Source organism: Pseudorca crassidens, chromosome 3 (assembly GCF_039906515.1).
Source record: "Pseudorca crassidens isolate mPseCra1 chromosome 3, mPseCra1.hap1, whole genome shotgun sequence".
Classification (NCBI taxonomy): domain Eukaryota; kingdom Metazoa; phylum Chordata; class Mammalia; order Artiodactyla; family Delphinidae; genus Pseudorca; species Pseudorca crassidens.
Window position 1 is genome coordinate 141577225 of NC_090298.1, and position 13185 is coordinate 141590409.

The window sequence follows — 13185 nt, forward strand, 5'->3', positions numbered from 1 at the left end:
GATTATTAAAGAACTATAGTCACTCCCTCATTTTACAGGTGAGAAAACCAAGGTGGTAAATGACTGTGTGATGGCCTTAAAGTCCACATGATTCCCATCAGTGGCCAAAACAAGATTAGAATGCAGGTCTCCCATTTCCTCTTCACTTAATTATTCATCATTCTTTAGTCATTTTGAGCACAACTAGTGCACTGCTGTTTGAAACCTGACCTTTCCAGTGGCAGTCAAAATGCCATACTTTAATAGTGCTTCCATTGTCTTTGACCAGAATATTAAATAACTGGCAATCACGTTCTGACCTTCTTTCCAGATGAATTATATGTTAAGCTCTGTTTCAATATTGATTTGTAATATACTTTAAAGCATGTTGATCTTCCTCTGGTCTCTTCTTACAGTTCTGAGCTACATGAATGCTAGAGTTCCTAAAATTTGTGATTTTCTGAATGGCCATCTCTACTATGTCCACCAACCCAACAACAATCACTGCTTGTTGCTAGACAGAAAAAAAAAGTTAATAAATTTACAAGTGAAATCCTGTGTTCGTTTTTTTAAAATGAAAAACAGAAACCTATTTGATTTAGAATCTAAACCCTAGAAGCATACACAGGGCTTAAAGAAATGTATGATTCTTCTATGGAATATTGGAGAATTCTTGTTTAATCAATGGAAGCACATCGTTAGTTTACTCAGGTCCCTAAAAAGGCGGAGGACCTCACTTAAAAGAAACAAGTGACTATCTTAGTTAATGTAAATAGAAATGCATTTCCAGCTTATTTATGGTTGTTCATTTCTATACCATACAGTGGTCTGTTTCTCAGGACATCAGTATAAAAGGCAAATTGATAGGTGAGAAGGGTAAGTGGTATAAGAAAAAAGTTAAAAGCATGGGCTACATCACATGGACAAGTTACTCAGCCTTTCTAATCTTCCATATGCACATCTATAAAACAGGGAATAAAACATATTACAAAGAGATATGCTTCTCCTCCCACCATGCTTTGGCCTTCACATGTTTGGGAGGCATAGGAGATCCAGTGCCTTTCCCCTCCATCCTATTCTTGGAAGAGGAATTGTTAATGTTATTGGTCAGTAACCAGAACATCTATGGAGCAATGGGTAGAATTATTACATTTGAAAGGGACAAACGTGTCACATGGTTCTGTCCCAGTAGCTCAGCTTATGATTCACAGAATAAGGCATGTTAGCTTAAGCTTGTCGCATGACCTAGTCAGCTGTGATGTGGGGGCAAGAGAGAGAGAGAAGGAAAGCCTCAATTAGAATTCCAAAATGAAGTAACAGCGGCTAGCTCACTAGTAATAAGTAATACTTTGGTCTTTTCTGATTATCGTTTCTTGTGTATGGATCCCTTGGCAGGAAACTTAACCACCCACTTCAGAGGTCTGTTATGAAGTCCGATATGGTATAAAAAGTGCACAGTGCAGTGCCTCATATGCAATAAGCTGTCAAAGAATATTATCTAGATGACCTTGGATTTGCACTTAAATGTTTGTTATTAAATCAGTTTGCATGGGACTAGTATCCAGAGCCTCAGGATAAAGTAGATTCATGTGAGTTAATAAACGAAAAGCTCTCTGAAATTCTAGATGGCAGGTCATGCTAAGTCAGGTAAGTGCAAGCTGGTGGCTGGGCGTTCCCTCAGGACACGTGTTTTGATGGAATGAGGACTCTGGGTGTAGAAACCAGCTTGGCAGTGGATGGTAAACCATTGCCCAGCACATGCTGCCTCCTGTTAAGCAGAAGGCTCTCATGCAAATTGCTTTCCGAATCGTTAGCTGTCGGCAACCCTCAGCTCTCCTCCTGCAGCTGTTCTTTCTGATTTTGCCTGCAAACTTTTCATATTGGGCAGGCTCCCAAGCCAAACAAGTTGCCCCTCTGCAGGCTTTGTTCCTGGGGGCGAGAAGTGAACCTCACAGATAAGTCAAAGTAAGGATGCACCATGGACTAATACACACTGAAGGAACAGACTCCTGTAAGCTAAGGTGATGAATGCCTTTGAAAGTAATTTTCATGCGGCTTCCTATGAGAATGTCAGCCAGGCTCCAGAAGTTATATGCTGCAATTTTAAAATTATCTGCCTCTGTAGACTTCTAAAGCTTCTATCAGCTAAGAAGTATCTTTTTTAAAAAAGAAAGTATTTTTATACAACTTTAAAGACTACTTTCCATTTATTACAAAATATTGGCTATATTCCCCCTGTTGTATAATACATCCTGGAGCCTACTTTACACCAAATAGTTTGTACTTCCCACTCCCCAATTCCAACTCTTAAATTGCCTTTCCCCCCTCCCCCACTGGCAATTACTAGTTTGTTCTCTATATCTGTGAGTCTGCTTCTTTTATGTTATATTCACCAGTTTGTTTTATTTCTTAGATTCCACATATAAGCGATATCATACAGTATTTATCTTTCTCTGTCTGACTTGTTTCTCTTAGAATAATGCCCTCCAAGTCCATCCATGTTGCTGCAAATGGCACAATTAATTTCATTCTTTTTTATGGCTGAGTAGTATTTATATATATATATGTATGCAAATATATAAATTTAAATTATATATATATATAAAATCTTCTTTATCCATTGATCTGTTGATGGACACTCAGGTTGTTTCCACGTCTTGGCAATCGTAAATAACGCCTCTATGATGCTGCGAACATTGGGGTGCATGTATCTTTTTGAATTATAGTTTTGTCTGGATATATGCCCAGGAGTGGGATTGCTGGATCATATGGTAATTCTATTTTTAGCTTTTGAGGGACCTCCGTACTGTTTGCCACAGTGGCTGTACCAATTTATTACATTCCCACCAGAGGAATGTGTGGGAAATCTCTGTACCTTGTGCTCAATTTTACTGTGAACCTAAAACTTAATTAATTCCCAGCAGCATTAGCAAATAAGACCATGCATTTTTTTAAAAATCTCTTTTTAAGGCAGAGTAAATATTTGCTGAATAAAATGAGAAACTCTATCTCGATTGGGTGGATTAAATCAGCAGAAACTAAGCTTCACCTGTGATTTTAGCAGCTGAACTGGTTGAGAAATTCAGAGCAGAACAGGCACAAGTCCTCTCTGAACAAGGTAAGGTACAACAAAAGGAAGGATGGATGTTGTAGGCAAATCATAACACTCTCTCATGGCTAAATATAATATCAGGAATTAAATAACTTGAAATCATATAAAAATTTCCTTTACTCGTATGCCCCCTCCCGCATAAAGTGGAAGGTGAGCACAAATGTAAATCAAGCAGGCAGAGGCTCCCACTATCTTATATATGAAATCAAAATTTTAAAGTGTTTTCTTCAGAATCCCTTTTGCCTGGGTGCAGAAGAAAAAGTAGCTGATCAGTGCACCCAAAGGTAAAATGAAAAATAGTAAAAGAAAGTTTTTCTACATTTTTGAATTTAAAATCTGAAATACATGTCTTTAACACTCTTCTTACTTATACCCATGTACCTTAAAAACCAAAATTAAAATTAAATTGTATTAGAGCAGAGGAGCAAAAATTTCCAGCCAATCCAAAGGTTAACTGGTGCCTGATACACTGTTTGAATAAAGTTACGAATCCATATCCAGACTCAGCTAGAAAATTAAAGCGTGCTGTGATCACTCGGTACGAAGAGGGGTCATGGCAATTGATTTTATTTATACACACTTTCATACATAATAATTTATCAAATTTGTCCTATGCTACTTTCCATGCTTATTTAATCCTCATTTAATCTCTACCAAATGAATACTGTGAAACATGTTTAATCATTATTCCCATTTCCAAGATGTGGGAACTGAGGCAGGAAGTATGGTACATCAAAATTCAGAAATTTTGTCACTCCAAATATATCCAGGTCTAGCTCTTTAACCTGTATAATAGTCTTTTTCTCTTTTCCTTGCCGTGTGAACCTTTCATCTTCTCCCACTGTCAAATTCAAGTGTTAACTCTAACCTCTCTTGACCTCCGCTATCCACTGAAGGATGCCTTGTAGCTTCCTAGAAAAGCTTCACCGTTCTTAGCAGAGTACTTGAGATCTAGCAGGTGCTTTGTTAAGTGAATGAGTTAATAAACATATAAGAGAACATTAAAATTACCATTTAAGGGATGGAGAAACAGGCTCTGAAAGATTAAGTAACTTCCTTCACATAAGGGGTCAAGCTAGAATTCAGATTCTGAAGCCCAAGTGATCATCCTCAGAATAATCTAAGTTATATTCATTGGGATAGAATATGCTCAGTCTATATCCCTCACTAGACTCTAAGGAACAAGAAGGCAGTACTAGGCACCTAATGCACTTCATTCTGGGTAAATTTTTCATTTATGCAAAAATACTTGTGTAAAGATAGACTAAAGCCTTAAACGTTCCCTGCTGGATTCCCTGCTCAACTGTGAGTACTCCTGTGATGAAAACTCGCCTAACGCACTGAATGACCTTGACCAAGCAGCTTTCCTTTACAGCCTCCATTTTCTTTTCTGTAAAATACTGTTGACAGGACATGTTCCACCTGCCTCATAGAAATGCGTTTATAAAGCACTTTGGAAAGCATGAAGCTTTCTTTTTTTTTTTTTTTTCGGTACGTGGGCCTCTCACTGCTGTGGCCTCTCCTGTTGCGGAGCACAGGCTCCGGATGCGCAGGCTCAGCAGCCATGGCTCACGGGCCCAGCCGCTCCACGGCATGTGGGATCTTCCCGGACCGGGGCACGACCCTGTGTCCCCTGCATCGGCAGGCGGACTCTCAACCACTGCACCACCAGGGAAGCCCAAGCATGAAGCTTTCTTCAAAAGCAAGCAAGTACTTTAAATGTCATTATTATAGGACTCCTTAAAAGGAGCCTTTTTATGGTGAAAAGAAACCTTAGCTTAATCAATTGTGCAACTCAACCACAGAAAATTTAAGGCGGAACATGCATGACACAATAATAATTCCAAATAAATCCTTCTAATAGTTAAGTAAAGAGAAGTCAAAATTCTTCTCTGGACTATTTTGATTTCATACAAAGGGCATCCCTTTAGAAGTTATGGAAGTTCAGATACAGAGCCTCAAACTCTAGATTGCAATGCAACATTTGTTTCTGAACTTCTGCTGCCAGTCTTGCTAACAGTTCACTTGCAATGTAATATATTACTGCATTTCATTTCTAGGCAAGAACATTATTTACTCACAGGAGAAATACTTTCCTGAGGAAAGACTGTCTTTGGAAACTTTCAAGGACATTTGAGAAATGCTTCAGCCCAAGCCACAAAATTATGAGCATGCTTTTGTGCCTCTCTGTTCCCAGGGCACCATTTTTAAAAATCTTTCATTTAAGTTTATTGCAAGCATCCATCTTCCCTTTCCAGAAAAAATAGCAATTAACACAACTTCATTGATTTCCAGTTTTCCTAGGTGTCATTTCATAATGCATATATTGTACGCAGTTCACATCATCATATTCATCGCTTTCAACATTTTCCATGTTGTCTCCCTACCTGAATTGTGACTTTTTGTATGGAAAGTTTTATTTTTCACTTGCATCTTACTTTGAATAAATCTGAAATCAACATTCAGGATTATTTATTTTTATTTTCTTCAGTATGTTTCTAACTTAGCAAACTATGGGTAAAAATGCCATGTAACAACAGTATGTAATATTTACATAGAGTCCATGTAGTGAACATAGTCCTAAACTCTTACCAAATCCTCACCAGACCCTATAAAGTAGGTACTATTAATCTTGTCATTTGATAGATGAGAAAACTGATGCATAAACTGGTTAAGTAACCTGTCTGAGGTCAGATAGCTAGTGATTACTTTCCCCATCACCGCCATTGTTTAGTTAATGCGTCCTTCCCATCTCAGTTCAAATGGCACTGACACAAAAAAGCCTTTCTTTGACCTCCTGAAAATACTGGGTCTCGTTGCTTTTACAGCATCATATGTTTATTATTCATTTCACATATTTGTGTGATTAATTATATTTGAACGTATTTTTCCTAAGGGTAACTCTAGTCCAGCTGTGCTTTCCAAATTATGAAATCCGGGACTACGTGGGCTATGTCTGTTTTGCTTATTACTGTACTTTCAGTATTTGGTGCATGGTAAGTATTCACGAAATGTGATGGATGGATGAATACAGGACTTTGTAAGAACAAATAAATAAATGACTGGATCAATAAATTTGGTTGATCATAACATAAACAACAGTGCCATGTTAAAAGTTTTCTCTGGGTCTATACACAAACTCTTCTCAGACAGGGTTCCTGTTTGCTGTCTACACCACCAGTTGGAAGAGAAAAAAGCCAATCAAGGTCTGACTGTCATTATGTGTACAGGCTGAAGCTGATGCATTAGGCTGAGAGACAGGGTGATTTAGGAATAATTTTACTTCTGGCTGAACTATATATAGAACCAAGTCTTACGTAAAAAAAACCCTACTTTTAATATGATTGTGTGAAGAATGAAATAGGAGCATCAAGCCCATTAATTGCGATATTTAATTATATTGTCCCATTTCCACATTCATTTCCATGAATTTGCATGCCATTAGGTCAAGCTAACCCAAGCATTTACACCACCATGATAAATAGTGAAATATCAATGGATACACAAAAAGAAAATTTCCCAAATTTAGCAGAGAACACATTAGCATGAACTTGTAAATTTAACATTCAAGTTCATTGGCGCACAGAGAACCAAGTGACTTTTGTTAAAGTAGGAAACTTTATGACTATGTGAGGACATGAACATTGAGAAAGTGCTCCCTATTTTAAAACCAGGACCTTAGAAATATTTTAATGAATTTATTTTTTGCATATCTGCCATCTAGGTAACAGTAAAACTCAATATTTATACATCAGATTTTTAAAACATTGTGCATATATACTGTATACTGCTACAGAATATAAGTTGCCCCCAAATCTCCAAGATACAATATGGGATCAAACAAACAAACAGAATGACAAGAAAAACCAACTGTAATATTTTGATACCTCTTAATTATTAAATAATTATGTTTAGAGAAATAAAAGTTAAAAAATTGTGCTCTGAAGAGTATTTAAAATATGAATGAACCTTCAAGATGGCAGAGGAGTAAGACGTGGAGATCACCTTCCTCTCTACAAATACATCAGAAATACATCTACATGTGGAACAACTACAGAACACCTACTAAACACTGGCAGAAGACCTCAGACTTCCCAAAAGGCAAAAAACTCCCCACGTACTTGCGTAGGGCAAAAGAAAAAACAGAGACAAAAGAATAGGGATGGGACCTGCACCTCTGGGAGGGAGCTGTGAAGGAGGAAAAGTTTCCACACACTATGAAGCCCCTTCACTGGTAGAGACAGGGAGCAGTGGGTGGGGGGAAGCTTTGGAGACACGGAGGAGAGCACAGCAACAGGGGTGCGAAGGGCAAAGCGGAGAGCATCCCGCACAGATCGGTGCTGACCGGCACTCACCAGCCTCAGAGGCTTCTCTGCTCACCTGCCAGGGCAGGTGGGGGCTGGGAGCTGAGGCTCGGGCTTCAGAGGTGAGATCCCAGGGAGAGGACTGGGGTTGGCTGCGTGAACACAGGCTGAAGGGGGCTAGTGTGCCACAGCTAGCTGGGAGGGAGTCCAGGAAAATGTCTGGATCTGCCTAAGAGGCAAGACACCACTGTTTCGGGGTGCACAAGGAGAGGGGATTAATAAAGCACTGCTGAAAGGAGCTCCAGAGACAGGCGTGAGCCGCGGCTATCAGCGCGGACCCCAGAAACAGGCATAAGATGCTAAGGCTGCTGCTGCAGCCACCAAGAATCCTGTGTGAAAGCACAAGCCACTGTCCACACTTCCCCTCCCGGGAGCCTTTGCAGCCCGCCATTGCCAGGGTCCCGAATTCCAGGGACAACTTCCGCGGGAGAACGCACGGCGCGCCTCAGGCTGGTGCAACATGACGCTGGCCTCTGCTGCAGCAGGCTCGCCCCGCACTCCGTACCCCACACTCCCTCCGGCCTGAGTGAGCCAGAGCCCCCGAAGCAGCTGCTCCTTTAACCCTGTAGTGTCTGGGTGAAGAAAAGACGCCCTCAGGTGACCTACACGCAGAGGCGGGGCCAAATCCAAAGCTGAGCCCCAGGAGCTGTGCAAACAAAGAAGAAAAAGGGAAATCTATCCCAGCAGTGGAATACCTGAATAGACAATGAATCATCCCAAAATTGAGGCGGTGGACTTTCTGTGATTTTGTCTGTATAGCTTTGCTTATACCATTTGTCCTATGGTTCTGTCTGTACGTCTTTTGTTTCTTTGCTTTTTAGTATAGTTTATAGGGCTTGTTATCATTGGTGGATTTCTTTTTTGGTTTGGTTGCTCTCTTCTTTCTTTCTTTCCTTTTTTAAATTACTTTTTAATTTTTAAAAAATTTTAATATTTTTTTATCTTTTAATAACTTTATTTTATTTTTTACTTTCTTTCTTTTTTTCTCCCTTTTGTTCTGAGCCGTGTGGCTGACAGGGTCTTGGTGCTCTGAAGGGTGTCAGGCCTGTGCCTCTGAGGCAGGAGAGCCAAGTTCAGGACATTGGTCCACGAGAGACCCCCCCAGCACCACGTAATATCAAAAGGCGAAAGCTCTCCCAGAGATCTCCATCTAAACGCTAACACCCAGCTCCACTCAACGACCAGCAAGCTACAGTGCTGGAAACCCTATGCCAAACAACTAGCAAGAGAGGAACATAACCCCACCCATTAGCACACAGGCTGCCTAAAATCATAATAAGGTCACAGACACCCCAAAACACACCACAGGATGCGGTCCTGCCCACCTGAAAGACAAGATGCAGCCTCATCCACCAGAACACAGGCACCACTCCCATCCACCAGGAAGCCTACACAACCCACTGAACCTACCTTAGCCATTGGGGGCAGACACCAAAAACAGCAGGAACTACGAACCTGCAGCCTGCAAAAAGGAGACCCCAAACACAGTAAGTTAAGCAAAATGAGAAGACAGAGAAATACACAGCAGATGAAGGAACAAGGAAAAAACCCACCAGACCAAACAAATGAGAAGGAAATAGGCAGTCCACCTGAAAAAGAACTCAGAGTAATCATAGTAAAGATGAGCCAAAAGCTTGGAAATAGAATGGAGAAAATACAACAAACGTTTAACAAGGACCTAGAAGAACTAAAGAGCAAACAAACAATGATGAAGAACACAATAAATGAAATTTAAAATTCTCTGTAAGGAATCAATAGCAGAATAACTGAGGCAGAAGAACAGAAAAGTGACCTGGAAGATAAAATAGTAGAAATAACTACTGCAGAGCAGAATAAAGAAAAAAGAATAAAAAGAATTGAGGACAGTCTCAGAGACCTCTGGGACAACATTAAACACACCAACATTCGAATTATAGGGGTCGCAGAAGAAGAAGAGAAAAAGAAAGGAACTGAGAAAATATTTGAGGAGAATACAGTTGGAAACTTCCCTTATATGGGAAAGGAAATAGGCAATCAAGTCCAGGAAGCGCAGACAGTGCCATACAGGAAATATCCAAGGAGAAACATGCCAAGACACATATTAATCAAACTATCAAAAATTAAATACAAAGAAAAAATATTAAAAGCAGCAAGGGAAAACAACACATAACATACGAGGGAATCCCCATAAGGTTAACAACTGACCTTTCAGCAGAAACTCTGCAAGCCAGAAGGGAGTGGCAAGACATATTCAAAGTGATGAAAGGGAAAAACTTACAACCAAGATAATTCTACCCAGCAAGGATCTCATTCAGATTCGACGGAGAAATTAAAACCTTTACAGACAAGCCAAGGCTAAGAGAATTCAGCACCACAAAACCAGCTTTATTACAAATGCTAAAGGAAATTCTCTAGATAGGAAACACAAGAGAAGGAAAAAACCTCCAATAGCAAACCCAAAAGAATTAAGAAAATGGGAATAGGAACATACATATCAATAACTACCTTAAATGTAAATGAATTAAATGCTCCAACCAAAGGACATAGACTGGCTGAATGGACACAAAAACAAGACCCCTATATATACTGTCTACAAAGGAACCACTTCAGACACATACTAGGGACACATACAGACTGAAAGTGAGGGGATGGAAAAAGATATTCCATGCAAATGGATATCAAAAGAAAGCTGGAATAGCAATTCTCATATCAGACGAAATAGACTTTAAAATAAAGACTATTACAAGAGACAAAGAAGAACACTACATAATGATCAAGGGATCAATCCAAGAAGAAGATATAACAATTGTAAATATTTATGCACCTAAAATAGGAGCACCTCAATACATAAGGCAAATGAAAACAGCCATAGAAGGGGAAATCAACAGTAACACAATCATAGGAGGGGACTTTAAACACCCCACTTTCACCAAAGGACAGATCATCCAAAATGAAAATAAATAAGGAAACACAAGCTTTAAATGACACATTAAACAAGATGGACTTAATTGATATTTATGGAACATTCCATCATAAAGAACAGAATACACTTTCTTCTCAAGTGCTCATGGAACATTCTCCAGGATAGATCATATATTGACTTGTCACAAGTCAAGCCCTGGTAAATGTAAGAAAATTAAAATCGTACCAAGTACCTATTCTGACCATAATGCTACAAGACTAGCTATCAATTACAGGAAAAAAACTGTAAAAAATACAAAAACATGGAGGCTAAACAATATGTTACTAAATTACCAAGAGATCACTGAAGAAATCAAAAAATACCTAGAAACGAATGCCAATGAAAACACGATGACGCAAAACCTACGGGATGCTGCAAAAGCAGTTGTAAGAGGGCAGTTTATAGCAATACAAGCCTACCTCAAGAAGGAAGAAACAACTCAAATGAACAATCTAACCTTACACTTAAAGCAAATAGGGAAAGAAGAACAAAAAAACCCCCAAAGTTAGCAGAAGGAAAGAAATCATAAAAATCAGATCAGAAATAAATGAAAAACAAATGAAGGAAACGAAAGCAAAAATCAATAAAACTAAAAGCTGGTTCTTTGAGAAGATAAACAAAATTGATAAACCATTAGCCAGACTCATTCAGAAAAAAAGGAAGAAGACTCAAATCAATAGCATTAGAAATGAAAAAGGAGAAGGAACAACAGACACTGCAGAAATACAATGGATCATGAGAGATCACTACAAGCAACTCTATGCCAATAAAATGGACAACCTGGAAGAAACACACAAATTCTTAGAAATGCACAACCTTCTGAGACTGAACTAGGAAGAAATAGAAAATATAAAGACACCAATCAGAAGCACTGAAATAGAGACCATGATTAAAAATCTTCCAACAAACAAAAGCCCAGGACCAGATGGTTTCACAGGCGAGTTCTAGCAAACATTTAGAGAAGAGCTAACACCTATCCTTCTCAAACTCTTCCAAAATATAGCAGAGGGAGAAACATTCCGAAACTCATTCTACGAGGCCACCATCACCCTGATACCAAAACCAGACAAAGATGTCACAAAGAAAGAAAACTACAGGCCAATATCACTGATGAACATAGATGAAAAAATCCTCAACAAAATACTAGCAAACAGAATCCAACAGCACATTAAAAGGATCCTACACCATGATCAAGTGGGGTTTATCCCAGGAATGAAAGCATTCTTCAATATATGCAAATCAATCAATGTGATAAACCATATTAACACACAGAAGGAGAAAAACCATATGATCATCTCAATAGATGCAGGAAAAGCTTTCCACAAAATTCAACACCCATTTACGATATAAACCCTCCAGAAAGTAGGCATAGAGGGAACTTGCCTCAACATAATAAAGGCCATATATGACAAACCCACAGCCAACACCGTTTTCAATGGTGAAAAACTGAAACCATTTCCTCTAAGATGAGGAACAAGACACGGTTGTTCACTCTCACCACTATTATTCAACATAGTTTTGGAAGTTCTAGCCACAGAAATCAGAGAAGAAAAAGAAATAAAAGGAATCCGAATTGGAAAAGAAGAAGTAAAGCTGTCACTGTTTGCAGATGACATGATACTATATATAGAGAATCCTAAAGATGCTACCAGAACACTACTAGAGCTAATAAATGAATCTGGTTATATAGCAGGATACAAAATAAATGAACAGAAATCTCTTGCATTCCTATACACTAATAATGAAAAATCTGAAACACAAATTAAGGAAACACTCCCATTTAACACTGCAACAAAAAGAATAAAATACCTAGGAATAAACCTACCTAAGGAGACAAAAGACCTTTATGCAGAAAACAGTAAGACACTGAGGAAAGAAATTAAACATGATACAAACAGATGGAGAGATATACCATGTTCTTGGATTGGAAGAATCAACATTGTGAAAATGACAATACTACCCACGGCAATCTACAGATTCAATGCAATACCTATCCAACTACCAACGGCATTTTCCACAGAATTAGAACAAAAAATTTCACAATTTGTATGGAAACACAAAAGACCCTGAATACCAAAAGCAATCTTGAGAAAGAAAAACAGAGCTAGAGGAATTACGCTCCCAGGCCTCAGACTATATTACAAAGGTACAGTAACCAAGACAGTATGGTACTGGCACAAAGACAGAAATATACATCAATGGATCAGGATAGAAAGCCCAGAGAGAAACCCACGCACATATGGTCACCTTATTTTTCATAAAGGAGGCAAGAATATACAATGGAGAAAAGACAGCCTCTTCAATAATGGTGCTGGGAAAACTGGACAGCTACATTTAAAAGAATGAAATTAGAACACTCCCTAACACCATACACAAAAATAAACTCAAAATGGATTAAAGACCTAAATGTAAGACCAGACGCTATAAAACTCTTAAAGGAAAACATAGGCAGAATACTCTATGACATAAATCACAGCAAGATCCTTTTTGACCCACCTCCTAGAGAAATGGAAATAAAAACAAAAATAAACAAATGGGACCGAATGAAACTTAACAGCTTTTGCACAGCAAAGGAAACCATAAACAAGATGAAAAGACAATCCTGAGAATGGGAGAAAATATTTGCAAATGAAGAAAACTGACAAAGGATTAATCTCAAAATATACAAGCAGCTCATGCAGCTCAACATCAAAAAAACAAACAAGCCAATCCCAAAATGGACAGAAGCCCTAAACAGACATTTCTCCAAAGAAAATATACAGATTGACAACAAACCCATGAAAGGATGT

The 13185-nt window shown here is 38.7% G+C and overlaps 1 protein-coding gene and 1 pseudogene across 30 annotated transcripts in view; one reads left to right on the top strand and one right to left on the bottom strand.

Moving 5' to 3' along the window:
- LOC137222075 (uncharacterized) overlaps positions 1-13185 on the bottom strand; it is a 147546-nt gene that overhangs the window by 82677 nt on the left and 51684 nt on the right. For 5 of the 30 annotated variants that reach the window (XR_010942259.1, XR_010942265.1, XR_010942266.1 and 2 more), the window contains one exon: positions 8866-8917. The exons of 24 other annotated variants lie outside the window; for them this stretch is intronic. The gene's annotated coding sequence lies outside the window, so the exon portion shown is untranslated. Of the gene's footprint in view, positions 1-1248; positions 8102-8865; positions 8918-13185 lie in introns of those variants that run through there. One more of the 30 variants, XR_010942274.1, reaches the window with a different exon arrangement.
- The window catches only part of LOC137222074 (UDP-N-acetylglucosamine--peptide N-acetylglucosaminyltransferase 110 kDa subunit pseudogene), a 225515-nt pseudogene that overhangs the window by 62337 nt on the left and 149993 nt on the right, over positions 1-13185 (top strand).